Genomic DNA, 24637 nt, shown 5'->3' with positions numbered 1-24637 from the left:
TTCATAGCTAGCACGGTCATTGTTTGGATTTAGTTTGGGAACAAGAAGATGACAACTCGGGACAGAGTCGATGTTTTTAATTGCTCTGGTCTGAGAGCAAAGGACGTTCTGAGCTCTGCCCACAGGTGTGAGGTATCGAGGAAGGGGGACATGGATGGGGCAGAGCTTGCCTGACATCCAGACTGATCAATAAGAGTATTTCACACCATTAGCATCATGCTTCTCATTTAAGGAGAGTTGGGATCTTTTGGATAGGGGTTGAGATGGAAAGGGACAGAGACCTGCTCTGGTTCTGCTCTGTTTCAGGGGAATTCTTTCTTTAGTTCGACCTTTTGCCATCCTGCTGCTTTGCAGAGGCCTCTGGGGCTTTCTGCCTTTTTCTTTCTTCCCTGGGATCGGCTGTTTGGGACCAGGGTGCTGCTTCCTGGGACTGGATCTTCCATGCAGATGGAATTTGTAAGGAATTGCACTGCCTATCTTTTCTTTTATATTCTATTTCCAATGTATATGTATGAGAAGTAGTAGTATATTAGTGTTATTTTGCTATTTTATTAAACTGTGTTTATCTCAGTCCATGAGTTTCTCCCTTCCCTTTTCATTCTTTCCCTCATTTGGGGGCAGGAGCAGGGGAGTGAAGGAGCAGCTACTGTGGTTGCATTGCTAGCTCGGGTTAAACCACAACACGTGGGCAGGTGAGCTGGGAGCTGTGTTTTGGCTGGTGTGAACAGTGACCTCACCAGCAAGGAGTCCGGATGAAGAGCAGCAGCGCCAGGTCAGGATCAGGGCCAGAGCGAGTTACCAGGGTCAGGCACAGTGCAGTCACAGGGCAGTCAGGGATCGAACCAGCCCAGGCAGAAGGTCTGGGTCAAGGTGAGAACCAGCTGCCCTCACATCTACGCACACAACTGCAATGTAGCACAGGCAGGGACCTGCCTCAGGTTAAGAATAGCTTCAAGGGAGAGGGGTCTAGCATTTGTAAGGGAATAAAAACAAAATCGAGAAAGTTCAGTTTTCTTTCCATAGATTAAATTATGTTCTTACTTAAAATCTTAATAATAAAGTTACTTTTGTGTTAATCTTCTAAAATAAAAAATAATTTTTAAAAATAGGCAAATTTTAAGAGACAGTAAGCTTCACAGTCTTGGCTTAAGCTACTGCAACAAGAAAGAAGTTATGGTCATCTTCTTGGGTCTCTGAATAATGACAATACTGTTGCAGCAGAGATCTAAGTAACCCAGTCTCTTTGACCAGCCAATAACAGATACCCATGGAAGATTGTAATTGCAAGGGAGAAGTGGAAGTGATGTTTCCAGTTGCAGGGTTGGAGTCTGAAGGAACTTGGATAGCCAAATTCCTACATATTTATTTCAAAAATTTGTACAACTCCTCCTTATTGGGTCATCACTGTAATTTCATTCCTACTACTTCACAGGTACCAGTAATTTATGTGATCTTAGAGAAGGACAATGGCATAACACCATTTGTAATCTCTGCCAACTATGTTACTTCTTCTCTCATTTCTGGAAGAGTAATAAAAAGTAGATTCTGATTTAGAAGAAACGCAATGATCCATATTTTGCAAAAATATCTAAAAGAAAAGGGAAATATGCAAATTAATTTTGTCTCTACAGTTGAAATTAAGTTTTTCAATTAGCAAATGTTGCCAACTAAGGACCCTACTCATTACCATAAAACCCCTAAAATGTTATTTTGACTGTGCTGAAATATCTTTTTAATTCAGCTTTTGCATACGTTGTGAAGAAGGAGTTGCTGAGTTAACAACAACTAAGATGTGGCTGATTGCTTGCAATTGATTTCTAGTCTGATAGATGTTTTTTTATTTTAGTAGTTTGTAGTAAAAACCATTTCTGCCACTCACTTTTCTTCCTGTGGTCTGTGTAAGAACCTGCGATTGTACGTTCATAAATATTTTCAAACAGATATGTTTTGTGCTGACTTTTCAAAAAGGAAGTGTCTTTACTGATGCAAGCACAACATCTCCATCTGATGGTAATTAGTGTGGTTAAGAAGCCTTCTCAAAACAGCAAAAAGCCAAGATTCCTGCCCTGAAGACTAAGAAGCAAGTAAAGGCTTAAGAGATCTTCCTTTTGTATCTTCAGAAAAACGGTTTTAAGGCTAACACGAGAATTGTGAGACTGTAAGGAAAATAAACATTTAATGTCTTTAAAATTAGAAACAACAGGAAATTATTTGGGAACCAGAGACTTCTATGAGAAAACACGCAGTTACTTCTCCCTCTTGTCTTGATGAGGAGCCGTTTGCTATTTTTGCACTGTGAGGTGGAAAAGCATGTTACTGTTGTACTCTGGACAGAAGACCGGGCATGCACGACCAGCATGTGCCAAGAGCAGTCGTATCCTAATCACAAGATACAGGTGGACAAGAGGATTATTCAGTTGTGTAACCCACCTGTGGAGAGGATCCTGAAGCACTGAAGGAAACAGCAGTCAGTCACCACCTTATGTTTAGCTGCTTTCTCCTCTTCCGTTGAAAGCACGCCAATGACAACTTTGCCATTCATGCGGCAGCATTTCCAAGTTGCTCGTTTTGATTCACTGTGCTGTAAATCAACCCTACTGTAATTTCAAACCCTGTTTTTAGCTCTCCATGCAATTATAGTGCCTCATTAAAATAAAGATCAGACACTGCAGCAAGATTTAGCAAAATGAAAACCAGCAAGTCCCAACACCACACTGACATCAGCTTTCAATCTCCAAGTAATAAAATAGGAAATCATCACTATGTGGAATATGTACACTCAATTTTGATTCCTTATCTTACTCAATTTTCAGGGTGTTTCCATTTCAAAAAATGTTAATGTTTTTGTTTCATGAGCCTGATACATCAACTGTTTACTCTTTTCTCATCTGCATTTTCCTCCTATCTATCAGAAAATCTGGATGTATAATAGACAGTCTCTTGAATGATAAGCCTCAGTGCCACTTGCTTTGCATTCCAATTTCTTTTTGGTTTCTCTGTGCCAAATTTACATAACCTCTGGAATCAAAGTGAACTTTGGCTTTCACATTTTTACAGTTCCCAAATTGTGAGGCTGATGGCCACCTCTGCTTTCAAGTGAGCAGCTTACTTTACCCAATTAATAGCAGAGCTTAGAGACAAATGCACTTTCACCAAACATGCTTTAGTTTCATTTTACTTTCTTACACCTTACCATAGTAAATTAAGTGAGCTAATAAAAATAAAATAAAGTAAAATGAGATATTCTTAAGAATCAGGACCTGCTTCTTATGAAGAAATAAAACCTCAACAATAGCTCTTGTTCTTATGCTCTTCTTCTGTATGCTCATTAGTCTAGTACCCTATTTTTGTAAAAGAGCTGCAGCATTCTCATATTCTTTATGTACAAGTCCCAGTCCTATTGTTAATTGTCAGTGAACCTTCACTTTCGCATTCTACCTTCTCTCTTTGGATATTTTATCTATAGTTTCCCCCACCACAGCACAAAACAAAATAAAACAATCTGGATTCTGTAGCGGCTTTTCTTGTAAATGTCCACATTAAACACAGACTGCTCCAGTCAATTTATTCCTTTGCTCCTTTCTTTCAGCAGCATACAATTGTTTTGTTGACTCTGTTCATCACAACAGCCTGAAAAATACAGACCGTTACCTCTGCTTTCTCTTTCCACATCCTTTGAAGCATTTGCTACAGATAGGGGAGAATTTGGGATGGGTAGGGAGAGTTCTTCAGAGACTCTACCTGCACTGTTTCAAGCTTCTGTACAAATTATTTCAGCATGTTCTACTTTGCAACAAAACTCAGTTGAGACTAGATTAAAATAATATCCAGTTTTTATTAATATATACACTTCACTACAACTAATAGACTCGGGCATGAAATGAAGCTGCTTTATTATAACTTTTCAATGGCGTCACCTGGGCAATAAAGCAGATCCGATGAACTGCACCGAGAGAAACCTCAGTGTAGACAATGGACATGACTTCAGATTGAAGCAGTTTAACAGTGTCTGGCCCCAAAAGGCCATCAAATTAATGTGCAGAGCTCAACATGAGCATGGAGGCAGGCCAACCCAAAGCTGAGCTTCAGTACTCGATAAAAACTGGGAAAGGGAGCCTGGAAAAACAGGGATTTGATCTTGTCCCTCTTTGTGTAGTTTGTGTCTGGTAAAATTTGTTTGAAATAAGAGATTATTTTGTGTGTGTGTTGCATAGCAACAAGAGGTAACAGATACCCAAAGTTTCTCTACCCACTTTGAAAAAAATGCTCAAAATGCAATACACAGGGTGTTTCCAAAAGATGGAACCAATTTCAGAGCCTTGTGATTTCAAACCGGGTCTCTCTTTTTGAAACACCCTGTATGTATACACATGTAGAGGAATATATTTATTTTCAAGTGTTGCAATGACCTCAGGGAAGTGAAGATAGATGCTTTCTCACATTGGATAGTGCATTGATAATATAGGAAGAGAAGCACTGTGATGCCTTTGTAACACTAAGATATAGTTGTTTTTGGTTTACTTGTGTTTTGTTTTGGTTTGTCTTTTTCTCCTCCTCCTTCATAAAACCTCTCATCCCAAAGACAGAAAATTATTACCTTGCCTGTCACTGTAGAAAGAACAGATAAAACACATTCCCAGCACTTGCAGTGGTAGAGAAGAACTCATGATCCTGATCCATTTAGATCCTAGAGTCAGAATACAAATTAAATTGACTTTAATAGCAGTCTCTCAATTTTTAATTCAATTACATGTTGTCTCAAATCACTTGGTGCAGTATGCATGTCAATATATTACAGATTTATGTACTTAAAAGTTATAAATTCATCTGGCTATGTTGCTAAAGCCTGGCTTACAAAGAGAAAGAATCAGCCTCCAGGATCTTTGTGCTGGAAGATGATCCCTGTTTCTTCCCAAAATAATCGACTTGGTTTCCTCCCCTTTCTTCATTGTGTTCAGGTAAAAAAAGGCAAAAATCTGATGCTAGTTTCTGGCCACTTTTCAGAGAATTTCCTCCATGTCTAATAACCACATCACTATTTTTCAAATCCAGTCCAGTAATTCTTAAAATGTTTGCAGCTGGTATCTGAAAACTGGACTTTTTTTTTTTTTTTTTAATAAACAGGAAGGAAAAGAAATAATAATTATGACCTTGAAAGTATTAATAAAATAACAGCTCTGGGACCATGATACTTTTTTCTGTCATATAAGGAAAAATTGCAGTAATTAACTGGGTGCAGCAGGTTTCTACACATTGCTTTATTTATCTAGGTCAGTGGTGCTTGTCCAGCTGCTACATATGTGAGCCATTTACCACTACATTTATTAGGGCATATGACCCAACTGAGGATGGTTAATGATTCGTTATTCAGGAATAAGACATAATTGAATCTGCTAGTTATTACATTATTTCCATTAGTGTTGAAGTTCCAGCATGTCTAAGTTTAAAAGGTGTTTTAGAGCCACAAAGATGATGGAGAAATGGGAGCACCTGGCAAACAAGGAGAGACTGAGAGAACTGGAACTTTTCAGCCTGGAGAAGAGGTGGCTCAGGGGGGATCTAATCCAAGTGTACAAATACTCAACTGAGGGTATTAAAGAAAATGGAGTGAGATGTTTCTCAGTGTCACCTGGTGACAAAACCAGGGACAATGGGCACAAATTTTAAAAAAAAAAAAAAAAAAAAAAAAAAAGTATGTTTTAACTGAGATCATTATTGAGTGTTGAAACAGGATGCCCAGAGACGTTGTGGAGTCTCTGTCCTTGGAGATATGAAAAAGCTGAGTGAACATAGTCCTGGGGCACTCTCTCTAGCTAAAAGTGTTTGAGTCAGTGAGTTGATGCCTGGCAGGCTAAACCGTCCTGGAAGGGGAAGGGGAAGGGGAAGGGGAAGGGGAAGGGGAAGGGGAAGGGGAAGGGGAAGAAAAAGGGAAAGGGGAAAAGAAAAGAAAAGAAAAGAAAAGAAAAGAAAAGAAAAGAAAAGAAAAGAAAAGAAAAGAAAAGAAAAGAAAAGAAAAGAAAAGAAAAGAAAAGAAAAGAAAAGAAAAGAAAAGAAAAGAAAAAGGGAAAGGGGAAAGGAAAAGAAAAGAAAAAGAAGAGAAGAAAAGAGAAGGGAAGGGAAGGGAAGGGAAGGGAAGGGAAGGGAAGGGAAGGGAAGGGAAGGGAAGGGAAGGGAAGGGAAGGGAAGGGAAGGGAAGGGAAGGGAAGGGAAGGGAAGGGAAGGGAAGGGAAGGGAAGGGAAGGGAAGGGAAGGGAAGGGAAGGGAAGGAAAAAGTCTAGGGTGTGTTTTGGGGTTGTTTTGTTTTACTTTGGTTTGGTTTAAAGAAAAAAAAAAAAAAGAAAAAAAAAACTTAACACAGTAGCCCCTCAAACTGCATTTGTATGATCATCCTGTCACATAAGGATGGGCTCATTTCTTGCTTCATGTACCTTTCTAGCAGCTCTGTGTTGAATCCCACAATCCGTGGTTGCAGCCATAATATTAAAAACTGAGAGAGAAAAATTATGTTGCTGTTATCCTTTAAGCCCTTCCCACAGATTCATGAATTATCTGTAAGAGAATTAGTGCAAGAGAGATCTCCTCTTCATTGGAGTGTTTGAATATTTATACCTCTAAAATAACTCCTTCAAGAGGTGAGCAGTTTTAGTTAGAAGCTTGTGATTATGTTTGTTCTCCACAGATGGGATTCATAAGTGCATGAGAAGACATTTCTGGATTCAAAACCCTTTCCCAGGCCTATTCCTAAGTTCTGGTGACATCTAGTTAATACCTGGCATCTTCAGGTGTTGTCTTCACGCTCCTGAGTTTTCTCAGAAGGCAAAGCAAGAGTTTTCCCATCTGCAATATGTGAGTCAGAAACTTCTGCAGCAAAAGCAACACTGGTGAAAATAATTGATCTCACAGAACTATGCATTTCATCTCTTGGCATCTTATAAATGTCATCCTTATAATATGTTTAGAACAGAAGAATTCATAATCCTAACTGTTATTATGAGCACTGAACAGGGAATTCAGTACATCTGGTCTTATTCTCAGCTGACAGAACAAATAGATTACATTTCTCTGAAAGGTTTTTGTCAGCCTAATTATTAAAGCAATCTGTTTAGCTTTTCCAGCTCCAGCAAAACCAGAGCTGTCTCAGAATTCCCTTCAAATAGTTAAGCCAGTCAGGATGTCAAACCACTACTATGAACTGGTGGTATCAATAGCCGAGCTTAAACAGATAACTATGAAAAGCCAGCTCATTTACGTCTAAATGAAATACAATCTCCCCATATCAGTCTGCTGGGCAGTGATATTTACAGGACTGAGACTACAAACTTCACGACTTAAAGCTATAGAGGCACTTTTTTTCTTTCTACAGGTGGATTAATACATTAACCCGAATTTTAACAAGCATATTTTCCTGAACTTCTTGGAGCTCTCAAGCAAATTTCTAATCTCCTGTGATTTTTCTCATAATGACACTGTCTTCCATGAAAGCAAAAAATCTTTCTTCTCTGCAGATAGATTTAAATTTTTACAATATTGAACAGACACTGAGAGGAAAAGATGTGACTGTATTGATTTTTCTATGCGTATATATTGTAGAAACTGTTTGATGTTTAATGTCAGTATTATGTAAATTCAGATGGGACCACTTTCATATAAGGACAGACCCCATAGCACAAAATAGTTCGATTCCTCTACACACACCAAGAGGAAGAGCTGTTCTCCTGACAGCTTTCTGGAAGAATTGCTGGACACCTTATATGGATCACTGACAAGATATCCTAGATGTTTAATAAATATTTTTGAACCGTCATAGAGTTTCTGCATTATTGTGGACAGATCCTTTTCCTCCTTTTCCTTCCTTTTGAAAAAAACTTAATAAAGTCCTCTTTTATTCCTATATTTTACTATTTTTCTTAAAAATATAAACGAAATTTGTGACCTTTTCTATGGTGATAAATAAGAGATTCTAGTGCTCAAACTCCAATAGCTTCACTGGAATTGAAAAAAGCTCTTATAATGATTTCTGGTGTTCATCTGAGAGCTGCCAATTATAGGTTATCCTACACCACCCTACCTGTATTAGTCCAGTGGTTTAACTCCTTTTGAGAGCAAAACTCAATAATATGCTTCATTTCCTGCCTGAATTTGCTAATTACAACTTCTACCCCTGAATGTTATGGTAGCTTTTCACTACTATGGGAGATGTGTAGACATATTTCAGAGTGTTTAAGATGTTATCATTAACGTTATAGATAATCAGTATGTGTTCAGCTACCAATGCAGTCAAAAGGACTCCTCCTGTGGCAAGTATCTCCACAGAATGCTTTTGTAAATTTGCAGTGCTGCACTTTTGGATGTCATAAGTAACACGAATTATTCTCAACATGCTGAAGGTCTCCACACAGCAGATCTGATTCTAGGTCCTGATGGTTTTGCCAAGATCTTTTTACCCATTTTTCATTTTTATGTGTGCTGTCCTGCATGACTGTAGGACAAACTCATCTAAATTTTACTTAGTCTTTGTAAATGGAGCTATAATAATTCAATTAATACAAAGGACAGTCAATTTACTAATCACAAAGGCTTTTCAGCCCAGAAAAGCAAGCAGACAAATTCTTTAAAGCCTTTAAAGTCTTCCCAAACACACTGAAGTTAAACACATTAGATGAGGAACATATCAACGTTAGCATAGTTTGGATTGAAAGTCAATAAAAGGGAAATCAAACTATGAATCACTTTTACACTGATATATCCTTTCAGACTTATCTAGCGGGCAGGTAGCATAGTCTGTTAGCTTATATCTGCTCCTGTAAATCACTTATAGGCATTGTTATGTCGTGCATGTCCAATAAAACAGTTTATGCCTGTACTACCAATTTTTCAGAAATTTCCCGCTGTTTTATATGTCAGATATGTGGCTTTGTTAAACCGCTTAGTTGTAGCCTTGTCTTTACTGTAAACTTTTCAAATCAGTGTGAAACTGGTTTTAGACAGAGATTCCCTGTATTGAGCAGACAGATGGAGCCTCCGTACTGAACATCACAATGTAGAGGGAAACGGTTTGGCTTCCGTTATTCCTTCCCCATTCAGTGGAACTGCAGATACTATGGCAAACACAGTGATCACTTTAATTGCAAATTGCAAGTACTGGTAGAACATTGCATTAGAGCTTAAGCACATTAATAGGAGAAAAAATTGCATGACCACTTGTTACAGTGATTACCTCCTTAAAATGGACTGGAGTTGTAATAGAAAGGTCTTGGAGAAAATGGTAAGCATGATTTAAACTGAGCTGTATGACTGTAAAAGAAAAGTCTTCTAGAAGAAACTGAAAAATCTGATTTCACTAAAAAGCAATTTTTCTTTTGCCTCCAGAGGAAAGCACAAACTCAGGAAGAGAGAGGTGTCATTTATATACACAAATTCTGGCAAAATAAGGATTTCCTTGCAGATGAGGTTTTCAAGGACATCTGATTAATTTATTTCATTTTACAATTGTGAATGTGGGGAAAACTCACAGCCCTCACAACATGTTTACTGACTCATAGTGTTGAAATATCTGAAAGTTGAAGTCTTTTCTGACAAAAACATACTTAGAAACATGACAACTTTGCTCTGTAGGGGTCAAAACCAGGTTATAGTTGCTCTGTTTTGCTAAAAGGATGGAATAACTTGGAAACAACATTGATTCTTTAGGACCGGCTTACCTGAGCTAGATACGATTCATGTCCTGGAGGAAATTGGTTGTTTCCTTTCTTTTTGTTCTGTTTTGTATGAGCAGCACAACCAAACTGTTTGAAAAAAGCAGCCAGCATCTACTCAAGATACTGTACTCCTGGAACTGTCTTACAGATTATGTGGGGGAAATCTAGAAGCTGTCTGTCAGAATCCAGTGTTTTCCATCTCCACCTCACCCCTCCTTGCTCAAAATGCTTCAAGAGCAAGAAAACTTCACATATTGTTAAAGACTGAAAAGAGTCAATATTGGGTTTGTGTTCAGGCCTTCAAAATGATCAAATTGGCTCCAAAAATTACATGAGAATGAAGTCTCAGGATTCAGTTTCTTTGGTGCCTTTAGGGACTCTCCTGAAAGGGGATTTCTGTAAACAACTACCAAGTATGTGACTAGTACAGATAATTACGGAGAGGAAACATTCTTGCATAGACTTGACCTTACCTATAACAACAGGGGCATAAAAAGGAACACACAAAGCAGCCACTGCCATGCAACCACCTCTCAGAGAAAGCAAAGTCCAATTACCAGCACTCATAAAATGGACAACTATCACTAGGCAGGAAGGACTGCAGTTGAGTATATTATCCAGTTTGAATCCTGGAAAATCACACTTTCTCCTAGCTCTTTGTTGTGCGATTGCTGTGTTATAACCCCACATCCTAGTTCCTGTGGTTTTATTGTAACAGCTCTTGGAGTACTACATCCCCCAAAGCAACTTGTTTCTTCAGCTGAGCTCTTTCTCAGAACTGACTCATGCAGGAAACTGTATTTTATATGGTTTCCTATACTGCTTGGGAAGCTAAAATTATAATTAACTTTGGTAATTAGAGTTAGAATACTGCCATAATTCTTCTCCCAGAACTACATTTACCATGAAGTTATTCATCTTTTGAGCCTATTCTTGCATGAGCCAATTAATATGTTGACAACATTATGATGCTCTGTAAATAGTCTTAAAAAATGAAGTCCTCGAATGCTGCAGTCCCAGGCATTCACAAACAACATCCTGCAAACCAGATTTTAATAACAGCAGACATTGCATTTGGAATTTTTATATGAATACTAATGAGTTAAGGGTCAGGTTCAGTCCTCGGTGGAGTAATGGAGGGAAGAACTTGGCAGTAAAGCTTTTAACTTTATTACTTGAGTCATATAGTATCGAGACTCTTCAGGTGTACAAAAGAGGAGACCTCGGTATGTTTTCCTAGCATCCTTCCACCACCTCATGGGTTTCCACACGAACAGTCCAGCACTAACTCCCGTCTGTTCCAACAACATCCCTGCACCACAGTTGCAGAGAAAGGCTGTTCAGAAAGTCCTCGGCAGAAACTGAGCTCCGCTGACACTCTGGTGCCAACGGGATTGTCATCCTGGACTGCAGGAGAAGCAAAGCAAAGCCGATGCTGACGGGTTTCAGGAGTTTCCATGAGGAACCAACAAATACGTTTGTCTGAGTTGTTCCAAAATTTAAATTGGGCTGGAATTTTGAGCCAAAATCCATTTGTAGTTTTACAAAAGTTGTCTTAGAACATAAGCCCTTCCTTTGTGGCATATTTTTATAAAGACTTCAGGCTTTGGCAGAGTTTCTAAGGTTCAGAACAGCCAAATTTAAACATGTCACAGTCCAGACAGTAGACTTTCCAGCACAGTGTCGAGCTGTCACAATCCAGACCACTTCCCCACTTCCTACCCCGACAATCTTTTTTTTTTCTGTTTCTCCAGAAGGATTTTTCCCCTTGTATGAAGCTCCCACAGTCAACAGGCAATAGAAAAATATCTTTTGCTTGGCATTTTCTGCAACAAATAAATAAATAAAACCAATTTAATAACAGAAAAAAAAAGAAACAAGAATGACGAAAATACCAAGCAGTTATTCATTGCGAATTAAGAAGTGGTCTGGGTAGAATGTCTCACGCATTTTCACATTACATGACAGGAACCCTCTGCTTCATTCTCTTCTAACCCATACCTTGTATTTGTTGGTTGTGAGAAACTGCAAGCAAAAAGTGATCCTTTCTAGTATTTGAACACAGATCTCTGAACTTCTGTTGGGGTTCAGGTGGAAATGAAACATGGATTTTCAGTAGAAAGTTTGAGAAACAGAAACACAAAACCAATTTAAATACACTGTTAGCAGAAGCAGTAAATACTTTATCTTACTTTATCTGCATAATTAAATCAGCTTTAATTTTTCAGCATGAGCTCAGGAAATAGCTTATATTAGTTTAACAAAGTCTGTTTAAATTTTAAAAAGCTGTTAGAATTGGAGGTGCACCTGTATTCAGACAGCCTGGTCTTCATATCAAGCCTGTTCTTTAAAAATAAAAATGTGACCTCGGGGGCTCAAGGCCGTATCTGCCTGAGGGAGCAAAGGAGATGGTCCAAGCCTGAGGAGTCAGCCTTGCTGCTGGTGCCAAAGTTGCCACAGGGGCATTGGAGGGACCAGGGCAGCACCGCAGCTGCCAGATGAACCACAACATCGTTGGCGGCTCCTGCTCTGCCCGCTCGCAGCCAGGAGGAAGCCTGGCTTTCCAAACCTTTGCCGGAACACAGCTGGAGAACCATGTCTGTCTTGTTACCCCCCCTAGGAACAATTTACTGCGTATTTTATTGTTGCTGGGGCCACCTCTGGTCTTCTGCTTCCCATGAGATCGATCTGGAGAGGAATAAAACTCCACAGGATGAAGATCCAAGTGCAGCTAGTTAACAATGTCCTGACAACATGCCTTTTGCTTGAAAATGCTTATATTTAGAAAGAAAACATTTGCAGATTTTGTATTTCAGGGCTACATTTTTGAAAAGAAGCAGCATTGTTTAGCTTGAAATTGCTTTTCTAAGCTACCTCTAATACTTGAAAAAATATACTAAGTAGTAAAAAGCAAATGAAAATGTTTCAACTTATTCAGTTTTCTTTGTGTCAGAAATTAATTTCCTCAACTGAATACCCACACATAAATATTTACACATCTATGTATGTATCATATTTATTTTAAGAACAATTCTGTTTATATTTTTGGGCTGGAAAACCTGGGGATTTCCGTCTGTGAATATGGACAAACCACCAGTGGCATTGCTGTTTTTCCAAAAGTCTGGATTAACATGGCGCTTATGCAAGGGGTATATTTGCCAGATGGTTAGATATTAACTTGATCTTTCAAAATCTAAGAACTTTTTCCCTGTAACTCAACCCTGCCAGTGAAAATTTTACATCCCTGGTTTCCATTGTCCTACCACTCTCATCTTCCAAAATATTTATCAGACCTGGTATTTTTCCTTGCAAGATGTGTCTTCTGAATTCCACTTTGAACTCCATCTGTCAAAGAATCTACTTACGTTCAGTGACATGTGATGCTGCAGTCAGTACTCAGACAGCATGTAATGTCACATTTTAATGTCATTAATTTTAGGCTTTCCCTGCCATCTCCCTGCTTAGATGCATGTCATAAATGTTTGCCTCTTTTATGACAGCCTCTGGAATATACAGAGGGTTTTTTTTTTTAATGATTTCATTTGCTTTTTTAATATGATGGAACAGACATCACCAATAATAATAATAATAATCAAACTTATTTAAATACAAGCTTCCAGTAAAGAAAATATATAGATTCTTCTGAAATTGAAAATACTCTTATAATATTTCCACTATATATACCGTTTCAGTTTGCCACCATAAGAATCAGTTTTCTCCAAACAGTATAAAACCCATGAAAATTAGAAAACACACACAAATTTACTAATAGCCTCAGACATGTAAGTTTTTGCAGATGAAAGCTTTGTTCCTGAAACTCCTCTCAAGCTCAAGAAATGCTGTCATACAGACACTATTTTTGAGATCATGTATTCAAACCTTTATTCATATATACCGAGAAATTGCCCAATAAATACAAGAAAAAAAAATGTTCAAGTGAAGTTTTATCTGTTTGTATGACAGTGATATGAAATCTGACATCTTTCACTGTTAGCACAGGTTTTCAAGTGACAAGCCTTAAAGGCCAGTTGGAAATGAAGTGATCCTAATAACTTCATGACCGCACAGTCCAGCCTGTGCTTTATTTAGTCAAATTCTTGTAGGCAGTTGAGATTAATTTAAACTGAGTCCAAAACCCTCAATTTTCCACCTAAGTGACACATTATTTTGATGGCACAGAACCAACAACAATTTCATGCACTCTGAGTCTCTTTGGAAACTACTAACTATATGTCATGTTATTAACAAAACTGGCCAAAAATTAGCACAAGACAGGTTTGTTTTAGATTCTTTAATTATTTTTTTCATTTCCATCAAACCTGCTTAAAGCAAAGATGTTCAGAGAAAGGTATACCCTTTTCTTCACAATTAACACCAGCAGATGCTGTTAAACAAGAAACCAGTTTCACCAAGCAGCTACAGGGAACTTCCAGAATGTAAAGTGTTTGGACAGGATATGTTATAAACCACAATTTTTTTAACAAGTTGGGTTCCACTAGACAGTTCCAGAAAAGCTCCAGTTATCATCTGACAACAGCAGAAGTTTTAGGCGGATGCATAAATCACTGTTGCTGGTACAGCAGAGCAATATCCAGTCTCATCACACCCCCTGAGAAAAATCTTCATTCGTAGTCCATGTAGTCTGGAAATTTTAGGAAAAAATACAACGCACATTCAGAGAATTCTTTGGGTTTAGCGTATGTAGCATTAAAACAAACATTACAAAAAGAAACCAAACACAAAAAAATAAACTAGCATCACACACAATATCTGAGTTGTAATACATGGCTGGGGACACATGGAATTATTGTCGTTTAGTATTCTGTTTAACAGTGGTTTTCCCTCTTTGAGGTTCTGGTGTCTCTGGGTGGTTTAAACATTCCCATTCATGTGCCTTTTTCCAGGAGTACATGCAAAGATTGTACTTCTGTTTGGTAATTATTCAAGTCCTGCACGCAAGATCTTCACAGGAAAGAGCTGTGTTGTGCTGCTGTGGGTGCAATCTGTAAGAGTCAACAACATGACACTGAAAAGTTGTCATGTAGAGGTTTCCAATATCCTTTGCTGCAGTAATGTAAAACAAATTTAAGGGAGAGAAGGTAAAAAAAAACCTTCCAAAATATTTCTAATGGAGAAGCTGTACCTGCTCTTGGTATCTGTAGATACTGTTTAAAATGATCTCCAGTAATGTCTTGCAGTAAGTAATTCACATTCATGCTCCACTCACGTTTTCCTAGAATCTCACATTTCAGTCGCAGTTGTAGCATCATGAATAGCAGTTATCCAACTCTGAAACAGTAAATCAGACTCTTATAATTCACTCCACAGATATGTTCCAAGTATAAGAATGGATGTTTTATTTACTTAATTAGTAGGAGTTCACTATTTGGATCTTCCAGGCTGCTTAGCTGTATCATCCCAAGCTAAGGAGAAGGAAAAATATAGGAAGGAACTGCATTTAAAGAAAAAAAAGAATTAAAAAAAAATAAATTAAGAATTAGTTCTGATATTGTCCCGGCATGGCTTAAACTAAAAGACAGATTGCAGAGACTCTGTAGAGACTACAATTCTTGAGTCTTTTTGCTTGGAAAGTTTGAAGCCATGCCAAGAGGCTGCTTGCAATGAATTGCAGAAAATCACAGCTGAAATTCTACCGTAGGACTATTATAAACCCATAGCTGCTATTTTGCTATCCCATTTTTAATTCTGAATAACCTCATCTGTGGAAAGTCTCGGTTTTGCAGAAAAGCTTTGGGCAAAGCCTCGTACACCCTAAACCCCTCCAAACAAGCCTATGCTGTAGGCAGGTAGCACAGGAACCCACAGTAAGTAATGCACAAACTCTCAGTTCTAGCATAAGGGGTTGAAAGAAAACTGGACACTGTCTATGCAAGGTTCCTTGCCATAGGAAAATTTACATTTTTCACATCTTAAAGCAGTCAGAATTTCTGCTGGCACACCAGAGTCCCTTATCTATGCACAATTCAGAGTAGCCATAGGGCTGCTAGGTAAGGATTGAAAGCCCTGCATAAACTAAACCCGGGGAGTTTGAAATCGGCACATTACAAACAGGCACACGCGCCGTTCAGACCAGGAGCCCGAGTGCTGCTGCTTGATGCTCCAAACACAGATCTAACCCAATATGCTGGCACGTGCTGTAATAAACAATCACACCTTCTCCACCCCTGCTCCCATTTCCACTGCAGTTGCACTGAAACGCTGCTGCCTGTCCCCAGTCTCCTGACATTTCCCTGCCCCCTGGCATGACCCTGCCACCAGGCTCAGCCTGCTCTGGAGGAGACGTGTTCTCCCCAGGTCAGAGCAGGGGCTGTGCCGTCACCCCAGGCTGATTTCAGTGATCCTGGCAGAAAGCTGTATGTCTGTTTGGGAGGAAAAACAAAACAAAAGCCACCTGAAGACAGAGCTCTCCTCACACTTTCTGTCCGCTTTGCCTCCTGCACACAGAAACAGGCTGGTAACTTGGATATCCCCAGAGTTTCATTGCAGAGGAACAGTCACTGTTAGACCACAGCCGGGAGAGAGGTTGCGTGACAGCACTGGGAGCATGTGGGGAGATCTGAAAGGCAGACAATCACTTGAAAAAATGAATCTGCAAGAACAGAAAGCACTAGAAGACATTAAAACAAAGCTAATAAAGGCCAGGAACTTTTGAGAAATCTGTTCATGACCATTACAGAGCTGAATTCCCACATGGCAGAATGTAAAACATTATTTTTAAAAATACCAAACCAAAAAAGCAGTATAAGGTTCATCTCTTGTGGAAAGTAACTGAGCTGCTACCTAGAAGTGGGAGGTTGAATAGCCCCTAGAAGCAGGAACATCACTAAGCAGAGCACAAAGTCCCCTGAGATCAATCTCCCTCTTGGTAGCCCCAGTTCAATTGCATGCAAATTCATAAAGAACAGACGTAATCCAGGTTTTCTAGACTCAGAGGAAAAAAATGTCGTTATCACCTGTGTATCATCAGCCTAGAACTAAAATACTTCCCCATTCCTGCAAGATATTCTAACACTGTAAAACCAGATACAAAGCACAGGCTTTAGTGGGACTCATTCTGTCCACATCCTCATCCTCATTTACAAGAGGTATATGTACGTATATAAGCTTATACATAAATATATATACCTATACGCATATATAGGCACACTGCAGGGTGTGCAGTGCACACAGGTGATCACCTTTCTCAGAAGAGCTTTCTGATGTGTGCCTGCCAAAGGTAACAGGACGAACTGAGAAGGAAAGAAAAGCATATTAGGCTGCTCATTGGATCTTGTGAAAATGCTCTGTTTCACATATGATCCACCACTTATTATCAATATTTTCTTGCTATTATGCATAAAAGCACATGAAAAAAATATAAGGGATTATTATTATTGGGGTTTTTTATCACAACTGGCAATCGGGGCTATTTTAAAATGATGTAAGGGCTTCATTTTTATTCTCCAATTCAACAACAGTTCCTTGCATTTATGTTCTACTTCAGTGGAGAGGAACCATGCTGAAAAGGGTCTATGATATTTTTACCTATGAAAACATGTACAAGATTAAAACCACTTATGAATTTCAGCACTTCACAGTTTAAAGGTCAGCTTCTGGAACTGCAAAAGCAAAGAGCAAACTGTCCTGAACATCCTTGATAAGCAGAAAATAATACTAAGAAACAACCCTTGTGACTGACAGAAAGCTTGCAAGTGTTACAGTTATTTCTGCCTGGTTTTAAAGATCTTGTCTGTTAGCATAAATTACTGTGCCCTGGTAGAAACATCATAGAAGGAAACCACAGAAATACACAAATCTGAAATAAAGTCACAGACAAAGAAACAACCTTTTCAACACAGATGTTTCTGAAGCCTTGCTGAAGTCAGTCTTATTACCTAAACTGTCCAACTATTATATTTCTTTAGGACAAAACTGATTTATTCCTTATGTTGTGAAATACTTTAGTATTCATGGTTACTCAAAATTATTTCAAGAGATTTGACTTTTAGTCTTGCTGCTAAAGTTTTCAAGCATCAGAAACATGGATTTTAACTGAAAATAGCAGATAAAACCTAGCAAACTAAAAGAGGAAAACCACAAGCAAATAATGTCATCACTAAGATTCCTTACAAGGTGTATGGAAAATGTTCCAAGCATGCCACAAAATATATACAGCTCAAATTTTCTCAACTGCAAAGGCAAATCCAGTTTTGTTGCCTTGGGGTGAAATCCTGAGAACAGGACAGGCTTTCTAGAACAAGAGAAGAGAGATGCTGATTTCAGGGACAAGTGCTCTTGTTACCATGGGAGGGATGGAGACATCCTCTCTCAAAATTTCAGAGGGAACAAGAAACAGATTTACTGCAGGGATTGTTTTCAGTGCGTACAAATGTTAGATTTACTGTTCTTTTATCTGTAGATTACACGTCCCTCCAGGAGCAGCTGGATTGCACGTCAGTGCTATCATATCAACAGACAGTAATTAAAGGTAGAATTAAAATGTCATAAAAAAGAAGGAATCCTAGGATGATAAACTGAAGGAAGTGCATGTACTGCCATGGAGAGGTCAGCCCCAATCAGATGAAGAATCTGGACAGGCTTTATCTATTGGAGATGTGTCTCGGCCCTTTGATTGCTGCTACACGGCAGAGAAAATCATGTATTTTCATAGCAGTACAACTGCCTTAGATCATTGAAAACCAGCAACTGCCACCTTGTTTTGCTTGTGCTGATACATGAAAAATGGTTGCAAACAATGTCTTTTAGAAGGTATTCACGGGAAGAATTTGCCCTCACTTTGTGAGATTAGGAACAGCTCAAAAGGAACTATTTTAATGCAGAGAGAAAACAGCTCACTCAAAAGCCTGGAGAATATATTGGGAGGTAAATATTACAGGTCACTTGAAGCATCAGCAGCTGAGGATGCTGATATATGGAGTCCTTTATAAAGCAATCAGAATTCATCTGTTCAGATCATTGGTTAATACATTCAGAAGCCGTGCTGGACTAGTGAAAACGAAGACAATATTGAGGCAAGATAAAAACAGTGGTGGTAAAGGGCTCCTAAAACAGAGTAAAACCAATCTACACCACCTTGCACAGTGCAGATGGGTATTGAAGACATATTTTTGTCAAAACGACTCAAATAGACAATCTTTCTTCCCTAAAATGTTAATTCTTAGAGTCAGTAGCAGCACAAGAAGAGAAGAAGACTCACAGTTCTAGTTCCAAATCTGCCACCAATTAGCTGCAGACGTCCTTACTGCAATCAGTTTGCTTGGAAGTTCCTCCTGGAATTTTTTCAAGGACTCCAGGCAAAAGTCCAGTTCACTGAGGTGTTCGCATTGCAATGGATTTTATTTTTTTTTTTCCAGTCCCTGTTGAGGTCCCTTGGCTCTATTTAAAGAAATTAAATATGCTTCAGTTCATGTTTGATGTAAACAGTGAACTACCAAAAAAATAACTAACACCAGTGCTACACATTTTATATATGAGATGTTGGCTCAGAATTTAGTTCGCTTCCTGGGACAAATGTGAAAAGTGAGCAGCATAGTAATGTCATTTTCTCTTCTTATTCCTCAGACAAAAACTCAGTGGAGGTAAGAGGTCATTTTTAAATCCCATTTTAGAGACAGCGTTGTTAGAGGTATTTATTTGCAGAACCATTTCAGAAAGATAAATTAAAAGCTGGTTTACAAGTTATGCTTTTCTATCATTCTGCATCTGTATTATTATCTCTTTTATGTTAAGTCAAGAGCTATGAGAGGTCTCAAAACAAAAAATTAAATAAGGGTATTACCATGTTTGATTGCCATTATCTGCTTATTATTCTTCTATCCAGTAAGAATGGAAAACAAGCAGCTGTGGCAACAGCTACTGGAACGTGCATTCAGATTATATAGGAGTTGCCCCCTCCACGAATGCACACACTCACACGAGACACACAAATAGACACATACTTCCTTACTAGTAATTACAGCTTGAGAAGAAAAAATAAAATCCAGGCAGATGACTCATTATTCTTCAGGACATATCAGCTGCTGAATGGGGACAATTTACTAAAAACAAAGTAACATAGTTGACGAATCACTTCTACTAGGAAGATCTTCTAGCAAACATTTTGTTCTAACAGTATTAGTACTCTGGGAACTGTACACATGGTCATCCTTCAGTCTTGACAGCATACTGGAATTTTTCACAAAACACTCAAGAACCATAGGAGGGTTGTTTGCAAGAGAGAAACTGTAACAAAGCCACACAACATGTACTCAGATTAATTACTTGTTGCTCACTCCATTGAATGTGTTGTCTGGAGAATTAGGTACTAGAATTAAACTCTCGATTTACTAATCTGAGCACATTCCTGGAATCATATTAACATTGTTTCTAATGAAGGGCATGGCAAGCAAATAGATCATGTTATGGTTGAAAGTTGGAGATCATTTTAGCGGTACTGAATGCACAAAGATAAAAAGCACCACTTCCCAAACTGATTTATGATGTAATAGTAAAATCCAAGTATTAAATATTCAAGTGAAACAGACTAGAAAAATTGTGTAGATTAAGTTACCAACTTCTTAGTTTATAAAACTGAGAACCTAGAAGCTGTTATGTAGACTGGTATCTGCTTTGTCTATCCCATTAAGGATTAAATACAAGTCTGTCAAAAAGCTGTTCACAACTCCTCCCATAATTTAGGTATTATGGGCATACGAAAGTAGAATTTCACGAGTTTTGAGCCAAAAAGTAAGATACCAATAGGCTGTTAAGTCCTTTTTTGGTGTGAGTTCTGTATCTCTTCATTGTGATTGTTTTAGCTGTAAAACATTTTGCCTCTGGTTAACCTCAGGTTGCACATCTCACTTTAGCAATTGGGGATGAGATTTTTTTCTTTTTCCAAAAGACATCTAAATATTATGAAATGTAGCCTGCTATAATCAGGAGGAAATACAATGCAGGGAGGAAAGGAAAGTTAGTAATTAATAATTTCTCTTTCTTTCTTCATGTTTGTTTGCTTGGTTTGTTTGGTTGGCTTTTATGTTTGTTGTTGATGTTGTTTGTTTGTTTCTGTTTGCTTTGTTTGGTTGGTTGGGTATTTGTTTGTTGTTGCTGTTTGTTTCTGTTTGGTTGGGTTTTATGTTTGTTGTTGTTGTTTGCTTGTTTCTGTTTGGTTGGTTTGTTGGTTTGTTTATTTTTTTTGTTTGTTGTAGTTGTTGTTTGTTTGCTTGTTTGTTTGGGTTGGTTGTTTTTTTTGTTCATCTACATACAAAGCAGAAGTGGCTCAGTCTGAACACGGCTGCTTTATGATTTCAGAAGTGTTATGACACTGGCAAACTACGATCCAGTTGCTTCAAGTGCTGACTCGCCTTCTTTGAACTATCCTCACTAATGATAGTTAGTACATTGAACAATCCCAGTCTCATGTAGTTCAAGATTGCTTGTAGTCACAGTATGACTACCTTGTCCTCACAAATCACTGGATAAACATGCACCAACAAAAGCCATAAAGCCACTTTGGAAGTGATACACAGATTTGTTTTAGCTGAGATATTATCATAAACGAAACTTCCCTTGCACTGATCATCTGAACTAAGACCTTCAATGTTAATTGTAAACACTGTATGCAAGAACAGTGGACAGATGAAAAGGGACAAATTAAAACAGAATTTCAACATGATAAACTATTCCGTTATGTCCTGTCATGAATCATGACCTTAACCTTTTTGAAAAATTTAATGCCATCAGGGGACTGAGTATAAATATTTTACAATACTGAGAATCTGAACTTCAAAATGATTTAGAATTTTCCATAATTTCATGAAGTATTTCAATTCAGAAGTAGCAGCAAACTTCAGATGAGAAGGAAAAAAAAGAACTCTTTCCTATCCAGGACACACATAAAAGCACTGGATTTCCTACATGTGTGTGTATCTTTTCGCTTCTGTCTTCAGCAAAGGGAGAAATGAGCATGTCAACCCTGATCTCTCCAGGGCACAGCTTAAAAGGGAAAAAGATCATTAAAGCTTTCTTTGTTCACACCAGATGACAGCTTTTTGTACAGCTTGGCTTGCTTCTTCGAGGCTGTGAGCAAAGATGAGTTTCGGAAGTTGGAGTGGCATGTGCAGAAGTCGCAGTCCTCCCTCAGTTGTTTATAATAGTAACTGTAAGAAACCATTGCTTTGTACTGGGGCCAGTCCTGTGTAATCTCTTTATGAATGATCTGGATGAGGGGATTGAGTGCACTCTTAGTAGGTTTACAGACGACACAAATAGGGTGGGAGTGTTGATGTGCTGGAGGGTACGAAGGCCATACAGAGAGATCTGGACCAGCTGGATCAATGATCTGAGGCCAATTATATGAAGTTTAACAAAGCCCAGTGGCAGGTCCTACACTTGGGTCACAATAACCCCAGGTAGTGCTACAGACTTGTGGAAGTGTGGCTGGAAGGCTGCCCAGCTGAAAAGGACCTGAGAGTTTTCACAGAATCACAGAATCACAGAATTGGCTAGGTTGGAAAAGACCTCAGAGATCATCAAGTCCAACCCTTGGTCCAACTTCAGCCCATTTACTAGATCATGGCACTAAGAGCCATGTCCAATCTCAGTTTAAAAACCTCCAGGGACGGTGAGTCCACCACCTCCCTAGGCAGGCCATTCCAATGCCTGATCACTCTTTCCGTAAAGAACTTCTTCCTAATATCCAGCCTAAACTTCCCCTGGTTGACAGTGGCTGAGCACGAGCCAGCAGTGTGCTCAGGTGGCCCAAAAGGCCAACAGTGTCATGGTATGCATCAAGAACAGTGTAGACAGAAGGAATATAGAAGTGATCATGCCACTGTACTTGGTGCTGTTGAGGCCCCACCTTGAATCCTGTGTTCAGTTTTGGGCCCCTCATCATAAGAAGGACACTGAAATACTAGAGAGAGTGCAGAGGAGGTGGCGAAGCTGCTGAGGGGTCTGGAGCACAAGTCTGATGAGGAGTGGCTGAGGGAACTGGGGCTGTTCAGCCTGGAGAACAGGAGGCTGAGGGGAGACCTTATCACTGTCTATAACTACCTGGAAGGAGGTTGTAGCGTGGAGGGGGTTGGTCTCTTCTCCCAGGTAACAAATGATGGGAGAAGAGGAAATGGCCTCAAGCTGCGCCAGGAGAAATTTAGATTGGACATTGGGAAAAAATTCTTCATGGTAAGGGTTGTCAGGCATTGGAACAGGCTGCCCAGGGCAGTGGTGGAGTCACCATTCTTGCAGGTATTTAAAAGGCATTTAGACAATGTTCTTAGGGACATGATTTAGTGTTAGAGTTAGGTTATGGTTGGACTCTATGATCCTGAGAGTCTCTTCCAAGCAAAATTATTCTATGATTCTATGATTCTTTGTCAGATCAACACATTTAATGACTTATAACTGCACTTTCTAACCCATTTTAGTCAAAATTAGTATTGTTTGTAAAACCAAAACATTTGGACATGTACATGCTCAGGAACATGCTCAGAAATGTAGGTGAAAGCAGTTTACCCAGCATACCTGAGAGGACAGTAACTTTCAACCAGAATGTGCATTTGGGGACATAACGTCTTCACTGAAGGGGATGTCTGACTCTATCTTAAACAGAAATTAAGTGGGAGATGTAGCAGAAAGGCTTCTTTCAGATTGCCTCCAAATTCATGTTCCTGCTGAGCTCTCAGGTTGGCTGGACCGCTGCTCCCTCTTCAATTCTCCTTTCACTGAAACTCAAGGGAAAAAAGGCCCTACAAGGGAACTTAAGTATATGAATAAGGGAAGCTACAGGATAATGTAGCATTTTGCCCTGACCTGTTATTGTAAGGTATTTATGAAACTAGAAATGTACAAAAGTACATTCTGTGCAAAAATAGTCAAGTAAATAAGCTCTGTAAACCATTACAGGAAGATGAAACTAGAAATTAGGAAATTTGTTTAGTTTCCTGACAGCGTGTAACTTGATACGAGCAAGAAATTGTAGGAAATGGTGCTACTAATTATCTCTGCTGAGTGGAAAACCTTCAGCTAGAATAAACTCTCACAATAATCCTAAACAGAAATTTTTCTCCCAGAGTTCATATTGTACTGTGAAGATAAGCATATTTGTATGAGGGGGATGTGTGTGTGTCTTCTCAAGTAAAACATAACTCAGAGCATACTTACTATTTTGAAATTTTTGCAAAGTAGAATGTTTAACAAAGCCAGGCTCACCTAAGAGGCACAAGATGCACACAAAACAACTTATTATTTACAGGTGCCTAGTATAATTTTTTTGAGGAATCAGGTAGTTCTTTTATAAAAATCGTTAACCTAGAAAGTGTGTTCCTGATGATTAAAGAACCAATGTGATTTCTGCATAAGACCGATCTTTATACTGTTGTAAGAACCTAAGGCCACACTCTGACTTACTTGTTTATATTGCTTTTATTGTCAACAAGGAGAAAAATATATTCTCTTCAAAAATCTACATTTCAATGCAATTAATGCAGCTACTTTCTGAGGCTTGCCTTTAGTGGAATAGATTTGATTGTTTCTTTTTTTTTATGAGTACATTTAATCCTTTTTACCGATCCATTTCATATACTCGTGATAACTTCTCCAAATCAAATGTTTTAATCAAAATCCTTGTCTGTTGTTAGAGGGTAGGAGATTAAAAGCTTTTTTTTTTCTCCTGCTAATGTATATTTTATTGTTGAGACTGCATCATCTAATTGGTTTTTTATTTGTTTTATTTAAGGATTTCCACAAGATAGGCAATGATAATATCCCCAAACTGCATCTAACAAGGGCTAATTATTCAGCCTTCGTTTGGAGTAAAAGATTTATGCCAAGCTAGCTTGATCTCACGAAAAGATATTTCTCTGCTCTTCCTTACCCAGAAAAGGGTTTAGAGCACACCCTGCTGAGAGGCAGCTTCAGATTTTTCTTCAAGTGAGTTT

The sequence above is a fragment of the Patagioenas fasciata genome, chromosome Z (genome assembly GCF_037038585.1).
Source record: "Patagioenas fasciata isolate bPatFas1 chromosome Z, bPatFas1.hap1, whole genome shotgun sequence".
NCBI classification, from domain to species: domain Eukaryota; kingdom Metazoa; phylum Chordata; class Aves; order Columbiformes; family Columbidae; genus Patagioenas; species Patagioenas fasciata.
The sequence above is the reverse complement of the archived record's forward strand: the minus strand, read 5'-3'. Positions refer to the sequence as shown.